Here is a 17,914-nt window from a genome sequence, read left to right as displayed (position 1 = left end):
ATTCTTTAAAGGTAGTGCTTTCATTTATACTGTCATAACTTTTTGGTGTGATTCCTATGACATCTTTAAGGGGGAACAGAGAATTGTACTTTATGTGTTATTAGTTATTGCAAAAAACATTATCAGGATAAACGGGACAAATATAAAAGTAACAACAATAAAAGAAAGGAAAAAGAAACTTAAAGAGTATGTCATGGAAAAACTGGATAGAGCAGGAGACGATCAGCTCTTGCAGCAAAACTGGATCTGTATTTAGATCTTCCAAGTTATTCATAACTTCTGCTTCTTTTCCCAAAAGCACTGCCAACGCACATTCCAAATGATGACGCATAACTACATTTTATCAAGACCTCTTTGATGTTTGGTTGTGCTCTAACACGTGCGTGCTCTGAGTGTGTGAAGTGATGTGCAAAAGCTCCTGCTTACCTTACTGTAAACTATGTTTCCTAACGCAAGTTGTCAATCAAATCAACCTATGCCAAAATGAATTACATAAATATATATATATATATATATATATATATATATATATATATATATATATATATATATATATATATATATATATATATATATATATATATATATATATAAATAAACAAAAACATATATATATAATATAATATATGTATATGTATATATATATGCTAGGAACAGCTAAGATACTGCGCTGGACCCTCAAGCTTGGAGGAGAGTGAGAGGGGCGACATATATATGTATGTATCGGACAGAAACTAGCATTTGGATTGAAGTGCAGTGGGTTTATTTTGATATAAGGTAAAAACGACCAAATGCATCACAGTGGACAACCAATGTGTGGAAACACTTTGAATTTAACAAAGTCATGTGACCATCCAGTGTCTAGAATGTTCTAAGAATGTTCCCTTTGGATTCTTTGGATGTGGTAAAACAACAGGAAACTAACTTGTGAATGGATTTGACATTAATTCTTGTTTGGTTCTTTTTTTGTATACATTTTAAATTTACACTTAATTAATTTTCAAAAAACCCAAGGAATCTGGAAAACGTTCAGCAGCAGGTATTTCTCTCTGAGTCACACTGGTTAGAGTTTTGGCTAAAGATTTCCTGGATCGACCGTAAATCACTAAATCATTATGATATGAATTAAATTGTTATTAAAATGAATTGTTACTCCTCTTAAGTACACACATGGGTATGGTAAGTATATAGACCATTATTGCTGACATTTGCCATTTATCATCCCAACCCTCATCTGTTTCTTCTGGTGTACTTGGCGTTTCAGTCCTCCATCCTCTTCTTTTCATCGCTAACTTCCAACCCCTTGGCAGTAATTAAACATCAGTTTTCACAGATGACATCCAGTTCTGTTTGTCTAGTAAACCTGACCCCTCTCTTTCACCATTCACCCTCTTCTCCTGTCTGAAATCAAAAACTGGCTCAATTTATAGACTTTCTTAAACTCCTGTTTACTTTCAGGGTCTTTCATAACCTGAGGCCTTATCTTTCCAACCTTCTCCATATCAATACACTCTCTCGTTCTCTCCAGACCTCTTCATCTGTTTAGCTCTCCGTCCACCTGGCTCAGCTCAGTAACAAGGAAAACTCTGGAATTCTCTTCCTCCTGATCTCCTTACTCATGTTCTCTTGCCATCAAATCCAAACACAGAACTTATCTGTTTGAATCGGCCTTTATCTCTGATTTCACTGTTCATTTTCTGTCATATGGTCTTGTTGGTCTGTTGTTTTATTTTATATATTTAGTTTTTTTTAACTATGTACTGTGTCCTTTATTTTTAAAAGGTGCTTTCAAATAAAAGAAGTGTGCGGCCTTGAGAGCATTTCAGGTAGACAACTCTATCAGTCTGTTTACTTCGGTTACTCCTCCCTGGGCAGCTCAGTTAATCAACTCACCTGTTCAGCATCCTTAAGTCCAGGTGTGCAAGTTTTTCCTTCTCTTCCTTTACCGCAAGCGCTGCATTCGTCGCCCCTCCCTCCTCCCCAGCTTCCACCTGTGAACTCCGTTAGGGGTAGTTTATTACCCAAAAGGTTTATGGAGATCTTGTCTTATGTAAATGAATGGAACCTTATGCCAAACTAAAAGAATGTGAAAATAAAAGTCTTAACTGCATGAGTTGTCTGACTGAAATCATAACATGAAATCATTCTTTGCCTTGAGGAACTTTGATGTAGAGATGGAAGTATGCCATGGAGCACCATCCTGCTGCAGAATTTGACCCCTTTTATGGTTGGGAATGTAAGAGGTAGCTAATACTTCTTGATATTTTAGGCCATTGATATTGCCTTCCACCCTGAAAATGTTTCGCACACCCTCATACTGGATGTAACCCCAGACCATGATTTTTCCGCCACCAAACTTAACTGTTTTCTGGGTGAATTTTGGGTCCACGCGGGCTCCAGTTGGTCTCCTGCAAAATTTGCGGCGGCTGTGATGTAATTCAACTGAAGACTCATCTGAGAAATCCACCTTCTGCCACTTTTCCAGCGTCCATCCTTTTAGCAGGCTGTAGGCCTTGGCAAATGCCACATGTTTTTTCAATTGCCTTTTGTTTAGTGCTGGTTTCTGGGCACTGATTCGATTTTGAGACAGAATTCTACAAACTGTTTTGGTTGACACAGGGACTTGAGGTGACCAGGCCTGGTGGAGCTCTGCTGCAGTGGAAAAGGGGCTGGCCTTGGATTTTCCAACCAACAAACGGTCCTCCCGAGCAGTTGTCTTGCGGGGTCTGCCGGACCTGGGCTTGTCAAAAACATCTCCAGTCTTGTCAAATCTTTTTCTTATTCTTTGTACTTGACGCTGAGACACATTGAAGGTGGCAGCCACCTCAGCAGTGGATCTGGTCTTCAGCCTCTTGATAATCAACGCTTTGGTCTCAGGGTGAATCTTAAGCATGTTGTCAGAGGTCAAGTTGCAGTTGATGTGAAGGCCTGGTGTGCTGGGGTTCTTTTTATACACACCCACTAATTGATTGATCAGTAATTGATCACAGGTGAGGCTGTAATCTAGGCATCATATGACAAAGCGACAAAACTTTTGTCTTGCCAAAATGTGACCTGTGTTCATGAAATGATCAATCTTTCTTCAGTGAAGCCATTTTATTTTAGTATATGAACATAATGTAGGAGGGTTTTAGCTGTCATATGAGACATTTCCAAAACCAATGGATTGATTAAAAGTGAGGTTATACGCTTTTGTTTCTACAAAATGGATAAACGACAAGACTTTTGTCAGGGACTGTATATCATTCCTTTCCTGTTCATGTCGAGTTAAATTTTTTGAATGTTATTATGGAAATTAATACGCTTTCCTATGATATTCTATTATTGGTAAAGGGTCGGTTACGTCCACAAACGTACAGGTCTAGGACTGGAGTGTACCTAACATAAACACACACAATTTATGATTTTTAAAGGTTTTTATTAAACGAGGAGGAGGGGAGGTAGGGACTAAGCTTGGGCCAAAGGACTGAAATAAATAGAACAAAACCCAGCCTGGCTATCACAGCTCTAAAACTAAAACAAGAAAACAAAAGTCTCACTGACTTATCTACAAAAAAGGTATCAAAATGTACAAGAGGTGGCACCAACCAACTTACCTAGTGTGCATGACAGAAAGCTAGCTACATGAGGTGTGCAGGATACCTTGTCTGACCTGTCCACAAACCTCCCACAATATCCAACATAAAGAGCTGTTCACATTCATCTGGGTTGTGATCCAGAAAGAGCTCCCTCCAAAGTGATCCACGGGAGCTTACATGCAGGCCTGGTGGTTGGCTCTGGGGCCTGATTGCAGAGCTCGTCAGGTCTCCATCAGGTGACTTCACTCAGCACTTGAAGCACATGCAGAGGAAGGAAACAAAAGAAAGACAATGAAAAACTCCTGCATGTAACAGGTCTGTAAATGAAAAGCAAAAAAGCACAGTAGGCTTTTTGGAAGGACGTTTAAGTGTGTTATTCACAGGCATTGATTATTAAAGCAGAGGAAGACTGATGATCTGTCTGGCATGGAAGACAAAGGACGAGCTAGTGACCAAAGGAGCCCTATTGTCATGGTGGCTTCTGTCAGTGCTCCTCCCCTCCCCTCTCTCTGTGCACCTGAAGATTGGAGCCAGCTGTGGACACTCTGCTCATCACCTCTGCCTTCATAAGGAGATCCAGCCCAGCATTCATCGCCAGTCCGTTGCCTACCTCGGTGCATGTTGAATCTCAAGTTAAAGTTCTGATTCATGTTCTGGCCTTCTACTTACCTTGCTTATTCGATCCGCCTTCAGGTTTCCCATTCCACGAGTCCACCTGGGAGATCTTCCTCACTATTCGCTCCAGTCTCGCCTCAAGTCACGCCTCGCTCCTCGCTCGCCACGGGCCCCAAGACATCAGGCAGTCCGCGGTGATTCTCTCCGCACATCTCGCTCCACTCCAGCCACGCCACGCTCTCAGCCTAGCTCTCAAGACGCTACGAGCTGCTGCTACGCCGACGCATCTCCTGAGCTCCAAGCTAGAAGTAACAAACAAACTGAACTGTTTATTTCCTGCTTGGAAATTAAAGACTCTTTGCACTTCGCTACTCGCCTGAGTTTCCTTCCGGGTTTTCAGCGTCGGGGTCTGCCTCGTCCAACTTACCATGACACCTATATGATGTTTGTGTAGAGCACTTCCTGTAAGACACTTCCTGCGTCCTTGTAGACTAAGAGTCTTGTAGGTGGCATTGAGACTTCAGCACGGGCCATGGGAGACCCAGCACAGGGCAGAGGCATGCCCCCTCCCTGAGAGGAGAGGTCCCAACAGGTCCCAACAGGAAATTGTCAGATAAATGCATCTAGACATTAAAGAAAAACACAAATAAACAACAGACCACAACAAGAATCAAGTTTCTCATGCACGAGGGAGAAAAGCAAGTGTGACAGAAAACGTCCAACACGCTTCTCTTCTCAGAGGTCTGTTTCTCCTCGCGCTGCTTTTATTAAGAACACAAGTGGGAGGATACAAATTCAAGACAAAGAGAAAAGTTAATTAGGGGCTGTCGTATAATGACCCATTTTGGTGGATTCTAATTTCAAACAGTATTCCTTATCAACTCAGGACAGTGTGTCGTAAAACCTCCTCATCCTTGTTGGGGATGGAAGCAGATTAACAAACACACAACTGTTTTCTAAAAAGGTAAAAAGGTCAATCTGAGTTAACATTTAAGCATACATTTAAACAAATACATTTAAACAGTGATAATAATAAAACAATTTCCTTTACAGAAATAAAATAATGATAATAATAATCCCCCCTGAACTGCCACCTTAACGTGGTGGGGGAGTTTGAGAGCTCGAGTGATCCCAGGAGCTAAGCTGTCTGGGGCTTAAGCCCCTGGTAGGGTCTCCCATGGCAAACAGGTCCTCGGTGATGAGTCAGACAAAGAGCGGTTCAGAAGTAAGGTGGCCTAGAAGAAAGGGTCACAACACAACACATTAATTCACAACACAACACAATAACTTACCACGCAACACATTAACTCACAACACATTAACTTACCACGCAACACATTAACTCACAACACAACACAATAACTTACCACGCAACACAATAACTCACAACACATTAACTCACAACACATTAACTCACAACACAACACATTAACTCACAACGGAAGTAAAGCTGCAATGGAAGTGCTTTTATTCTGACATTTCCACTGGGCTGAGCCGCTAACTAGCTAACAGAAAGTAACGTCACAGTGAGCTGTGGAGGGAGCATGTTTTTTCTACAAGAGAAGCTAACAGCAGTGTTGCCAGATTGGGCGGTTTTGGGTCTAAATTTGTGGTCTGCGCTTAATGGACTGGGCTTTGTCATCTAACCTGTTGTTGGGGGTGTGCAACGCCCTGCCCCACCTTCTAGAAATTGTGTTTTTTAAAGCCTGACACTGGGGCTGCGTGTGGGAGGAGCTACCAGCTAAAGCTATGGTCTGATTGCTACATGGTGCGGTGTCTGTGTTTATCAAACTTTTTAACCGCCCAATCTGGCAACACTGCTGTTAGCTTCTCTTGTAGAAACAACATGCTCCCTCCACAGCTCACTGTGACGTTACTTTCTGTTAGCTAGTTAGCCGCTCAGCCCAGTGGAAATTTCAGAATAAAAGCACCTCCACTGCAGCTTTACTTCCGTTGTGAGTTAATGTGTTGTGTTGTCAGTTATTGTGTTGTGAGTAAATGTGTTGTGTGGTAAGTTAATGTGTTGTGTTGTAAGTTAATGTGTTGTGTGGTAAGTTAATGTGTTGTGTTGTGAGTTAATATGTTGTGTGGTAAGTTAATGTTACCACACAATGTTGTGTTGTGACCCTTCTGGGCCACCGTACAGAAGCCTCTGATGAAGAGTAATATCAAGGACCCAATTACGTCGCCCGGATTGGCGTCACTGGTGTCATGTTGTCTGTCAGCTACTCCCCCCCCCCCCCCCCCTTTCCGTTCTGGATGCGACCAGCTGCCTTCACTTACCTCATCATCTCCGCCGCCATCTTCAGGAGCACCTGGATCATCATTCGACGCCAGTTCGTTGTTCCTCATATGGGGCATAGTCTGGTCAACTCATGTTCCTGAATGTTGCCATGTTTCGCTTTACTTATTTATTTATTTTTTTTAACTTGTCCTGTCCAACAGCTGGGCAGACAGATGAGAGCTGAGGACCTCTTGTGTTGGACATATTTTACTTTAACAGTAGGGATTATTAATCTTCAGACAAACCAGAGGTATGACTGAATAAACCCATTTTGTAATTGAGGCCAAACTTTATTAATTTCAATTATGTTTGAAAATCTTTGGTGTTGGACCGGACGGAAAAGGAAAGGGGGGAAGAAAAGAGAGGGACGTTAGAGAGGGGGGGGTGATAGTGGGAAGGGGGGGATAAGACCATGAAGAAGCATAGAGCAGACAAGTTTACTGGTTGTTTATCATTACGGCAAGGCTCAAATGTAGTACAAAAAGGGCTGGGCCTGTCCACACACACACTGAAATGTTTTCAACACACCTACTAGCTGCAAAAATGTCAACATGTCAACTTGTACACAAAGCAGATAGTGTTCACACACGCATACCTATGCCTTTAAACCAACTAGTGTGAGATCTTTCATTCATTCAATCATGCAAACTATTAGTGCAAAGGTGAGCTAACACCTGTGCTCAGGTGAGTGTTTATGTTCTTCTAAAATGGACGGTGGAATGTGAAAAGAAGGAGGAGGAGCTTCCAGCCACCCCCACACCCAGACCCCCGCCGCAGCAGCAGCGGCAGCCGGAACCCCCCAACGCCACACGGCAGCAGGCAGGGGACAACCGCCCCCCAGCCGACCAAATCCGCCACCCAGGCCAGGACCAGCAGAACCGCCGCGAGGCCCCCAGAGTCCAGAGTCCAGAGTCGTCAAGCGGACGACTTAGGACTCAGATGTCCACAGCCCAGCAGGATCTATTTCGCCGCATCGACGGCATCACGCAAACGTTGATGGAACTAACCGGTCAAGCTACTATTCCCGCAGTCGCGGCTCAAGCCTCCATTTCCGGCAACAACCCCACTTCCGTTTCCGCCTTCACCCCGGAAAATGTCCGTCTACAGCCGGAACCTTTTTACGTGATGTTGAAACCTGCGGAGGGTTCCTGCTCCAGTGTCAACTCATTTTTCAGAAAGTAAAAGAAAGTAACGTCGTGACGAGGGGTTATGTTTTTATTGTGGTCAGGCGGGTCATCTGGTCTCTCACTGTAGCGTTCTTTTAAACTCCTGAGCCCCCCGTTAAGTGACAGGCCACGGGGGGATAATTTAGAACTCGTTCAAGTTTCCAAGTTCCTATTTGTTCCTGTCAAGATCTGTATTAAAAACCTAGTTTTTGAACTCAAGGCTCTCATAAATTCTGGGGCCGAGCACAGTCTTATGGATCAGCGTCTCGTGCACGATCTCTCGCTTCCTGTTGAAACCCTCGCCAATCCTGTGAACGCTGCGGGTCTAGGGGGTAAACAACTATCTTGCATCACTAAGCGCACCGGTCCGGTCCTCGTTCTCACTTCCGGTAACCACCGTGAATACCATCAGTTTTTCATCACTCAGTGTCAGCAAACACCCTTAATCCTGGGGTACTCGAGGCTCCAGACTCACAATCCCCATATTGACTGGTGCTCGTCTTGCATCGATAATTGGAGCACTTATTGTATGGCTAACTGCCTGCATTCAGCCATTCCTATCACCAATGTTCCAGACTCTAGTCAGTAGAAAGAAATCAATCTTTCTAATATTCCCACCTGTTACCATGATCTTCGTTCCATGTTTTGTAAATCTAAGGCCTGCGCTTTGCCACCTCATTGACCCTATGGTTGTTCCATCGAACTCTTAAATGGAGCTCCCCTTCCCAAGAGTAAATTATTTAATCTCTCGGGTCCCGAAAAAATCTCCATGGAGAATTATATACAGGAAGCTCTCTCTCTGGGTCATATTCCCCCTTCATCATCCCCTGTCGGCGCCAGGTTTTTCTTTGTGGAGAAGAAGGATAAGGTGTTGCGGCTTTCGTGAGTTAAATCAAATCACTGTCAAAGATAAATACTCCCTGCCTTTACTTGAATCAGTTTTTGACTCGTTCCAGCAAGTTAAGTTCTTTACCAAACTATACCTTAGGAGCGCATACCACCTTGTACGCATGCGTGAAGGTGATGAATCGAAAACAGTGTTTAACACTCCGTTAGGGCATTACGAATACCTGGTCATGTCGTTCGGGCTCACTGACGCCCCCGCTGTGTTCCAGCGCCTAGTAAATGACGTCCTCAGGGACTTCTTAGATAGGTTCGTCTTCGTTTATCTGGACGATATCCTCGTTTTCTCCTTCCCAACATGAACATCACGTCCCCCTGGTCTTTGAGAGACTGCTCGAAAATCAGTTATATGTTAAGGCCGAGAAATGTGAATTTCACGTGTCCTCCGTTCCCTTCTTGGGGTAAATTATCGAAGCAGGCAATATCCGTCCTGATCCCGCTAAGATCGAGGCTGTCGCCCAGTGGGAAATTCCCAGGACTCGCAAGAAACTCCAACAGTTCCTGGGGTTCGCGAACTTCTATCGTTGCTTCATCCGTGATTACAGCAGCATCGCTGCCCCCCTCACACCACTCACCTCCATCAATTGTTCATTCACCTGAAACCCTGTGGCGGACGCCGCGTTCAAGAAACTCAAGTCCCTGTTTGTGTCTGCTCCCATCCTCATTCAACCAGATGTCTCCAAACAGTTCATAGTGGAGGTGGACGCCTCTGATTCCGGAGTGGGGGCAGTTTTATCTCAACGTGAGGAGGGCTCGGGGAAACTCAAACCATGCGCTTTTTTTTTCGTCAATTGAGTCCAGCGGAACAAAATTGCGATGTTGGCAACCGGGAGTTACTGATCATCAAGCTCGCACTTGAAGAATGGCGCCACTGGCTGGAGGGAGCGGAACAACAATTCATAGTGTGGACCTACCACAAGAACCTGGCTTATCTTCGTAGTTCCAAGCGTCTCAACTCCCGTCAGGCCCCGTGGTGTTTATTTTTCGACCGTTTCAATTTTGCCAACACATACCGCCCAGGCAGTCAAAATGTCAAACCTGATGCTCTGTCACGCAAATACACCGTCATGGAAACCTCCACTGACTCGCCCATCCTACCTACATCATGCTTCGTAGGCAACCTCACTTGGGAAATCGAAAACAAGGTTCAACTGGCCCAAGGTGAGATCCCCACCTGTGCCTCCTGCTCTCCAGGCACCTTTATGTCCCGGACGCCCTAAGATCTGAAGTCCTCGCCTGGGGGCATACCTCCCGCATTGCCTGCCATGGGGGAGTTTACCGGACCATCCAGCTCCTCAAACGTCGGTTTTTCTGGCCCACGTTGGAGCGGGACGTTAAGGAGTACATCGCGGCCTGCAGTACTTGCGCCCATTCCAAAACCTCTAACCGGCCCCCCTCCGGACTGTTTTTACTCTTGCCCACGCCAAGCCGTCCCTGGTCCCACATAGCTATGGATTTCGTTACTGGGCTCCCACCGTCCCAGGGCCATAAGGTTATTCTTACCGTCATCGACCGTTTTTCTAAAGCCGCTCAATTTATCCCTCTGCCTCAGCTACCCACAGCTACTGAAACTGCCGACACTCTCGTCCATCATTTCTTCCGGCATCATGGGATACCCAGTGACATCGTATCCGATCGTGGCCCTCAGTTCACATCGCAAGTCTGGAAGGCCTTCTGCTCCGCCCTCGGAGCCACGGTCAGTTTAACTTCGGGATACCATCCTCAAGCTAATGGACAGGCGGAGCGTGCTAACGAAGAACTTGAAGCGGCTCTCCGGTGTCTGGCAGCTCAAAACCACGCAGACTGGTCAAAGTATCTGGTGTAGGAGGAATATGCCCACAACACCCATTCCTCTACAGCTACCGGCTTGTTTCCTTTTGAAGCCTCCCTGGGTTACTCACCCCCTTTGTTTCCTTCTCAGGAATTGGATCTGGCAGTGCCCTCAATCCAGCTCCACCTTCAACGGTGTTGGGACATCTGGCTGCAGACCAGGGTGGCTCTAATCCGCACTAAGGAGAGCAACTGCCAGATAGCCAACTGCCACAGCGGGGTGAGTCCCAGTTACCAGCCTGGCCAGAATATTCCTCTCCAGGCTTCGTCACGCAAGCTGTCTCCTAAGTTTATTGGGCCCTACACTATTGACCGTGTCATCAACCCTGTGTGTCAGGCTACGTCTCCCAGCAGCCCTCAAGGTTCATCCCACGTTTCACGTTTCCCAAATCAAGCCAGTCACCGAGAGTCCGTTGTGCCCACTGTCCACTTCCGCACCACCCGCCCGTACCATCGATGGCGCCCCTGCTTTCACCGTCGACAAGATTTTGGACGTTCGGCGTCGTGGTCAGGGGGTGCAGTTCCTGGTGGATTGGGAAGGGTATGGTCCAGACGAACGTTCATGGATCTCCTGTTCCCTTATTCTGGACCATACCCTCATTGACGACTTCTACCGTGCCCATCCGGACCGTCGGCTTGGACCGAGGGGGGGGTACTGACATGTTGCGTGTCAGCTACTCTCGCCTTCCCCCTTTTTCTCTGTTCTGGATGCGACCAGCTGCTTTCACTTACCTCATCATCTCCGCCGCCTTCTTCAGGAGCACCTGGATCATCATTCAACGCCAGTTCGTTGTTACTCATATGGGGCATAGTCTGGTCAACTCATGTTCCTGAATGTTGCCACATTTCGCTTTACTTGTTGTGCTTTTCGCTCTGTCTCAGGAAAAAACCTCCTCGGATACTCACCTGGTCGTAGTCCTCTGGTCTCCTGTGTTTTCGCCCTTGGATTTCCACAGCAATACTCCTCCAGCCAGCTGCCACGCCTCCTCCTGGAAAGAAGCCATACTTATCTTTCTCTACATTAAACCATCTAAACTTACTTCATGTCCGAGTCTCCTTCCGGGTTCCAGCGATTGGGTCACTCTAAACTTACGTCAAATCATGACAACCTGAATTTCTCAAAATATCAAAATCATCAATTCAACCGTGCAAAATGACACCCATCTGGAACAACCCGGACATCTTTATTAACAAAAAAATGATTCACTTTCCAGCTTGGCAAGCAGGGGGCATAAAACAACTAGAGCACGTAATTATTGATAGAAGATTCATAACTCCCCAGGAACTTCAAGACAAACATGGAATAAATAACTTCTTGGAATATCAGCAACTTAAATCAAGTATTACTAAAAGGTATAAATTTAAAGACGACGATTTAAAGCTACCAGATGTAGTTACCACTCTGATTAATTTTTCAATGAATAGAACTCTCTCCAAAATATACAAACTTTTATGTAATTTAGATAACAATATTGCCCTTCCAACAAAAAAATGGGATGCAGATTCGAGCATCAGCACAGATGAAAGCTTCTGGTCAGAACTCTGTCTAAACACCTTTAAACTGACAAAAAGTCCAAATCTGCAGCTAATCCATCTCAAAACTCTTCACAGAATTTACTACACTGGACAGAGGATGTTCAAGATGGGTCTCAGTAACTCAGACATTTGCGAGCACTGTGATAATAATCTACCCGACAGCTACATGCACGCACTGTGGTTCTGCACTCCTGTCCAGGCTCTCTGGCAGCAGGTATGTGCCGATTTATCAGTCTGGCTTAAGGTTTCAATCACGGCCTCACCGTCACTTTGTGTGCTTGGTGACATGAGTGCCATCGATATAGAAGAAGGATTAGCATCTATCATTTTCATAACTCTTTGTATTGCCAAAAAAACTATTTTAATAAATTGGAAAAACAAGAAAAATATAAACATAAGTCAACACAGAAATCTGCTGTTTGATCATATCAGCTTGGAAAAAACGTCAGCCCAAAGTTCAAGTAACTTTGAAAGAATTCGATCTCTCTGGTCTCCTGTGGTTGACTCCATGACTTAGGGGGTGGGGGGGCTTGGTCGTCGCTGCTCCTTGCCCTTCTGCCGTAGTTTGGGGTGGGGGTCGGGGCCTCCGGTGCCTGGCGGGGGCGGTGGGGGCTCCATTGATCGGGGGGTCGGGTCCGGTGCCTGGGTGGGGCGGGCTGGGGCGCTGCGTGGTCCTCTGGGCTTGGGTGTGGGGGTGCGTGGTGGGGGTGTGGGGTGGTGGTCTGGCTTGGCTTGGGGGGGTGGTCCCTTTGCCTGTGATGGGGGGGTTGGCGGGGGGCCCTGCTCGGGGGGGGGGGGGGGGGCAGCAGCACCGGATGGGCTTCCCATTGGCACCTGGGGCTAGGATCGGCCCTTCCCTGGCTCTGGGACGGGACGGGACAACCCTCTCGGGGCCCCCGGTCGCTCTGGGTGTCATCCGCTTCGGCTGCGGGGTCTGGGGTGGGGTGGGGGGCTTGTCGGCCCTGTCCTGTGGGGGGGCGTTCTGGGGGGGAGGGGGGGGCCATTATTGGTACGGGTCAGGGGGGCTAACGGGTCGGGGTCTCCGCTGAGGCAATCAGTGGTTGCCTCGGCCGGTTGGCCTCCTCGGTCCCGTCAAGGCCTGACCAGAGCTCCTCTAGGGCCGGCGTCTGGGGGTGGGGGCCTGGGCTTGCTCCGGGGGGGCGATGCTTTCTGGCTCCTCTCTCTCTGTGTGGGGTGGGTGGTGCCGGGCCTGGGGTGTCGGCGCCTCCGGGGCTGGGGCCCCTGGGCTGGGTGGGCCTGGCCCCTTTGCTGGGGGGGGGGGGCTGGGGGACAGCTGTTTGACCACCGGGGGACAGTCTACCAGCTGTCCCCAACTTACCCCTTTCCTCATATAACCCCATAGGGGTCTAGCCTGCGATGCGCCTTGGGGGGGGCTACTTGGCAGTGGCCCCCCTCCTATGGTTGCCGTATGGAGTGGGCCCCCCCGCTTTCGGTTTTATTTGCACCTTAGACATGTAGGGTCCTTGGTAGGGGGGGTGCTTGGACATCACTGCAAGCAAGCAGCAGATGTCCTCCTGGCACCCTACCCGCCAATTTTAACCGCACCTTAGACATTTAGGGCCCCTTGGGTGAGGGCACATCACTGTGAGTAATCAGGAGATGTCCCCTTAGTGCCCTACTCGCCAATTTTAACTGCACCCCCCTTAGTACACACACCCCTCCCCCTTCAATATATACATTCCAACATAAGCACACACACATGCACACACACACCCTCTCAAACACACATACACACACACACATTTTGCAAGGAAGGTGGGACCTGGGTCCATCTGTCCCCTACCCCTTCCCTGGTGGGGGGTGCAGGCCTCTTGGCGATGGCGGCCGTGTCCCTTGGGTGCCGGCTCCCTGGGCCCGGCGGTGCTCTCTCCGCACGGTGGGGGGGGTTCACATTACACCTGAGCCGGGGGTGTTCGTGTCCCTGGGGGCTGGGTCCTGGTCCTTGCCCCTGAGCGCTGGGCCCCGCCAAACTTCCAACATGGCCGAGCCTGGTCGGGCCATATTTATAACACCTCTTGTGGGCCACCGTTTTTTCCCCGGGGTTCCCCCCTCCTGGGCGGGGGCGGCGGGCCCCTGCCTTGCTCCTCCCTGGACCAACCGTGGGCCGGGTGGGTGGCTGGCTGGAGTGCGGAGCGGGTCTCCCTTGGGGGGTCCTGGCTCGTACCTGGGGTTGGGGCGGGGGGATGCCCGGAACTCCTTGGTGGTGGTGGGGTGCTCGTCTGGGGCTGTGGGCGTCCTTCTCTGGTGGGGCCCTGCGTTGGGCTCTTCCGGCGCGGCGAGGGGGCTGCTTTCCTGGCTGGGCTGGGGTGGTGCTCTCTTTCCCTCTGCGCCTCCCTGCTCTCTGGCTCTGGGGGGCTCGCGGCGGTCCTGCTGGCCCTGGCCTGGGTGGCGGTCTTGGTCGCCCGGGGGGCGGTCGCTCCCTGCCTGTTCCCGTGTGGCGTTGGGGGAATTCCAACTGCCGCTGCTGCTGCGGCGGGGGTCTGCGTGTGGGGGTGGCTGGGCGCTCCTCCTCCTTCTTTTCACATTTCAGCATCCATTTTAGAAGAACATAAACTCTCACCTGAGCACAGGTGTTAGCTCACCTTTGCACTTATAGTTTGCATGATTGAATGAATGAAAGATTTCACACTAGTTGGTTTAAAGGCATAGGTATGCGTTCGTGAACACTATCTGTTTTGTGTACATGTTGACATGTGAACATTTTTTGCAGCTAGCAGGTGTGTTGATAATATTTGAGTGTGTGTGAACAGGCCCCGCCCTTTTTGTACTACATTTGAACTGTACCATAATGATTAACAACCAGTAAACCTGTCTGCTCTATGCTTCTTCATGGTCTTACCCCCCCCCTCTCACTATCACCCCCCCCCCCCCTAACATCCCTCCCTCTTCTTCCCTTCTTTCCTTTTCCGTCCGGTCCAACACCAAAGATTTTCAATCATGGTTGAAATGAATAAAGTTTGGCCTCAATTACGAAAGGGGTTTGTTCAGTCACACCTTTGGTTTGTCTGAAGATTAATAACCCTCTTGTTAAAGTAAAATATGTCCAACACAAGAGGCCCTCAGCTCTCATCTGCCTGCCTAGCTGTTGGACAGGACAAGTAAAGAAAAAAAAAAAAATCATGACAACCTGGGCCCCACTCTGGAGCCAGGCCTGGGGTTGGGGCTCGCAGGTGAGCGCCTGATGACCAGGGCTCTCCCCACGGGCCCCAGTCGGGCTCAGCCTGAAGGGGCGACGTGGGACCACTCTCCCATGGGCCCACCACCCTTAGGAGACCTCAAAAGGCGCTGGTGCAATGTGGTTTGGGTGGCAGTCGAACGAGTGCCTCGGCGGCCCAAACCGCGGTCATGGAACTTGGCTTTTGGGACATGGAAAATCAGCTCTCTTGGAGGGAAGGAACCTGAGCTGGTGCGAGAGGTTGAGAGACCGTCTAGACATAGTCGGGCTCACCTCCACACATAACCTGGGCTCTGAAACTCAGTCCTTAGAGAGGGGTTGGACTCTCTACTATTCTGGAGTTGCTCATGGTGAGAGTCCTACCAGGCCTGGCTGGCTTGTGGGACTCCAGAGGCAGCTGACAGGTATCGGTAGTCTAAGTGAGCTGCGGCACGGACTGTTGCAGAGGCAAAAACTTGGTCCTGGGAGGAGTTCGGTGAGGCCATGGAAAAGGACTATCAGTTGGCTTTGAAGAGATTCTGGCAAACCATCCGGCGCCTCAGGAGGGGAAAGCAGTTCTCTAGACCAGTGTTTTTCAACCTTTTCTGAGCCACGGCACACTTTAACCTTAACAAAAATCCCGCGGCACACCAGCATCCAAAAATAAAAAAAAAGGAGAAACTCATAGTCTGTATTGATCTACAGCCCCTCTACAATCTCACATGCATTTTTGAGATAATTGTTACAGAAAAAGCTGGAAACTGCAGCTGTTTTTTTCTAAAAGATGCAATAAAAGTTAAGTTAGAAGATTTAAAAACAGTTTGTGTGTTCGTTAGTTTCAAGACGTTTAACAACAGATCTCCTTTTGCGCTGTCACTCTCACAACCCAATGCATCATGGGAAATGTAGTGCATAAAACGTCCGAAGATCGGTTTTCGGAGCTTCATTGTTTTGTTCACTTGTTCCACGGTCTGATACCGGATTCTGTGGAAAGCTACACCGCTAAAGACGAGCTTTAGCTGGTATTTCTGTTAGAACTGAGCGACTTTACGAGCTAAATCGGGACAAGGAAGTGAAGACTTTAAGCACTTCTGATTGGTCAGACCGATGACATGTGATTAACCCCCCCAACACGGGACTTTTCCAAAATACAGCCGAAGGTGCAGCTGAATCGCGGTACGTCATTCTTATCAAAATGTCTTTAATAAAATTAAATAAACGCAAAGAAAAGGTATTTTACGATCTTTTATAGTCCTAACTCCTCAGTGTTTTATCAGGGCCTGTTTGGATGAACAGAGAGCTAAAATCCTGGAGATGGGAAATGTTTTTAGATCAGTTAATGAGGGCAATTTCCCACGGCACACTTGGCCATGTCCCACGGCACACTAGTGTGCTGCGGCACACTGGTTGAAAAACACTGCTCTAGACCTGTTCCCGGTCCACGTTGGACTCTGGCAGGGCTGCCCTTTATCACAGGGTTCCAGAAATTCTGTTCATAAAAACTATGAACAGAATTTCTAGGCGCAGCCAGGGGCCGGAGGGGATCTGGTTTGGGGACAGGATTTCCTCTCTGCTTTTCATAGATGATGTTGTCCTGTTGGCTTCATCGAGCCAGGACCTCCAGCGTGCATTGGGGCGGTTTTTTTGCTTTTGGTTTTGCTTTTGCTTTTTGCTTTTTTGCTTCTTTTAAATCAAAAGGGGCGCCAGCTGGATCCTTACCACACACCATGGACACGTATTCTTATTCATGCGTATTTAGTATTCTTTATTTTTATTTCACAGCCATGGTTGCCATACAATTAAGCTATACTGAATAAGTTACATGAACCTATTCTTAGGTAGGCCACTCTATAATTCCTTTTCAACCCAAGAGGCTTAGCCATAGGATATTAAAACCCTGAAAAACCTCTACCATCACCCTACGAGGGTTTTGGTGAGGCACTATTGACTCCATAGGTTTAATTTCCCTGTGGTAGTTGTGGGGCCGTTGTTGACCTGACGGCTCCGTTTCAATGTTCGCTGAGTGACTCCTGGTGGAGAATTCAGCACCGCGGACAGCTCCTGTCTGTGCTGCTGCACAGATTGTTGGAAAACATCAGTGTTTATTATTGGGCGCTCCTGCTCCTCTTCAGAACATTCTTGGTTAAGAACCTTATGACACACCTGAGAGTAGAAGTGGACTATTGTAACTTATTACAGTAAAGTTATGAAGGCAGTAATGCATACCAGACTGTGAGGATGGAGCATAAGAAATCTGCTGATAAATCTGTCCAAAGACGACATAGATGGCTTAACCACATGACACTTGCCCCTTTTTTTTTTACAACTTATTCAGTTTTCAGTTTTTATTAACGTGATAAAAGACACAGCAAATATTATTCAGCCGTCACTGACCTGACAGGCTGAAAGCTGAAAGAGTGACACTGAACCAGAGGACATTTTGTTTGATATGTCACACATCTAAAGAAATAGTTTTTGACATTTCAGATTTAGACTGATGACTGCTTTAGATCAGACCTGTCTGGGTTTCAAACAATGAAGCTGCACATTGCAGCCTGATGACAAACTGGCACAGAATGGTCATTTTTTATCCTTGAGTCGTGATCCAGTAAAGTGGAGAAAAATATCAACTGTGTCAGCCTCCACAACCACTCCAAACTGAAGGCCGTGTATCAGTTTTTACGTTTTGCACATTTTCCACGTATGTCATTTTGGTCTTTGGTGATACATGCGTGACATACGTAACTCATAAGTGCTTCTTGCGTTCTTCATTTGTTGATGTACGCAGATGTCTGTCGAGGGATTTGACCTTATGTGAATTCAGTTT

The sequence above is a fragment of the Oryzias latipes genome, chromosome 12 (assembly GCF_002234675.1).
Source record: "Oryzias latipes chromosome 12, ASM223467v1".
In the NCBI taxonomy this organism is placed as follows: domain Eukaryota; kingdom Metazoa; phylum Chordata; class Actinopteri; order Beloniformes; family Adrianichthyidae; genus Oryzias; species Oryzias latipes.
This window is presented reverse-complemented; position numbering follows the sequence as displayed.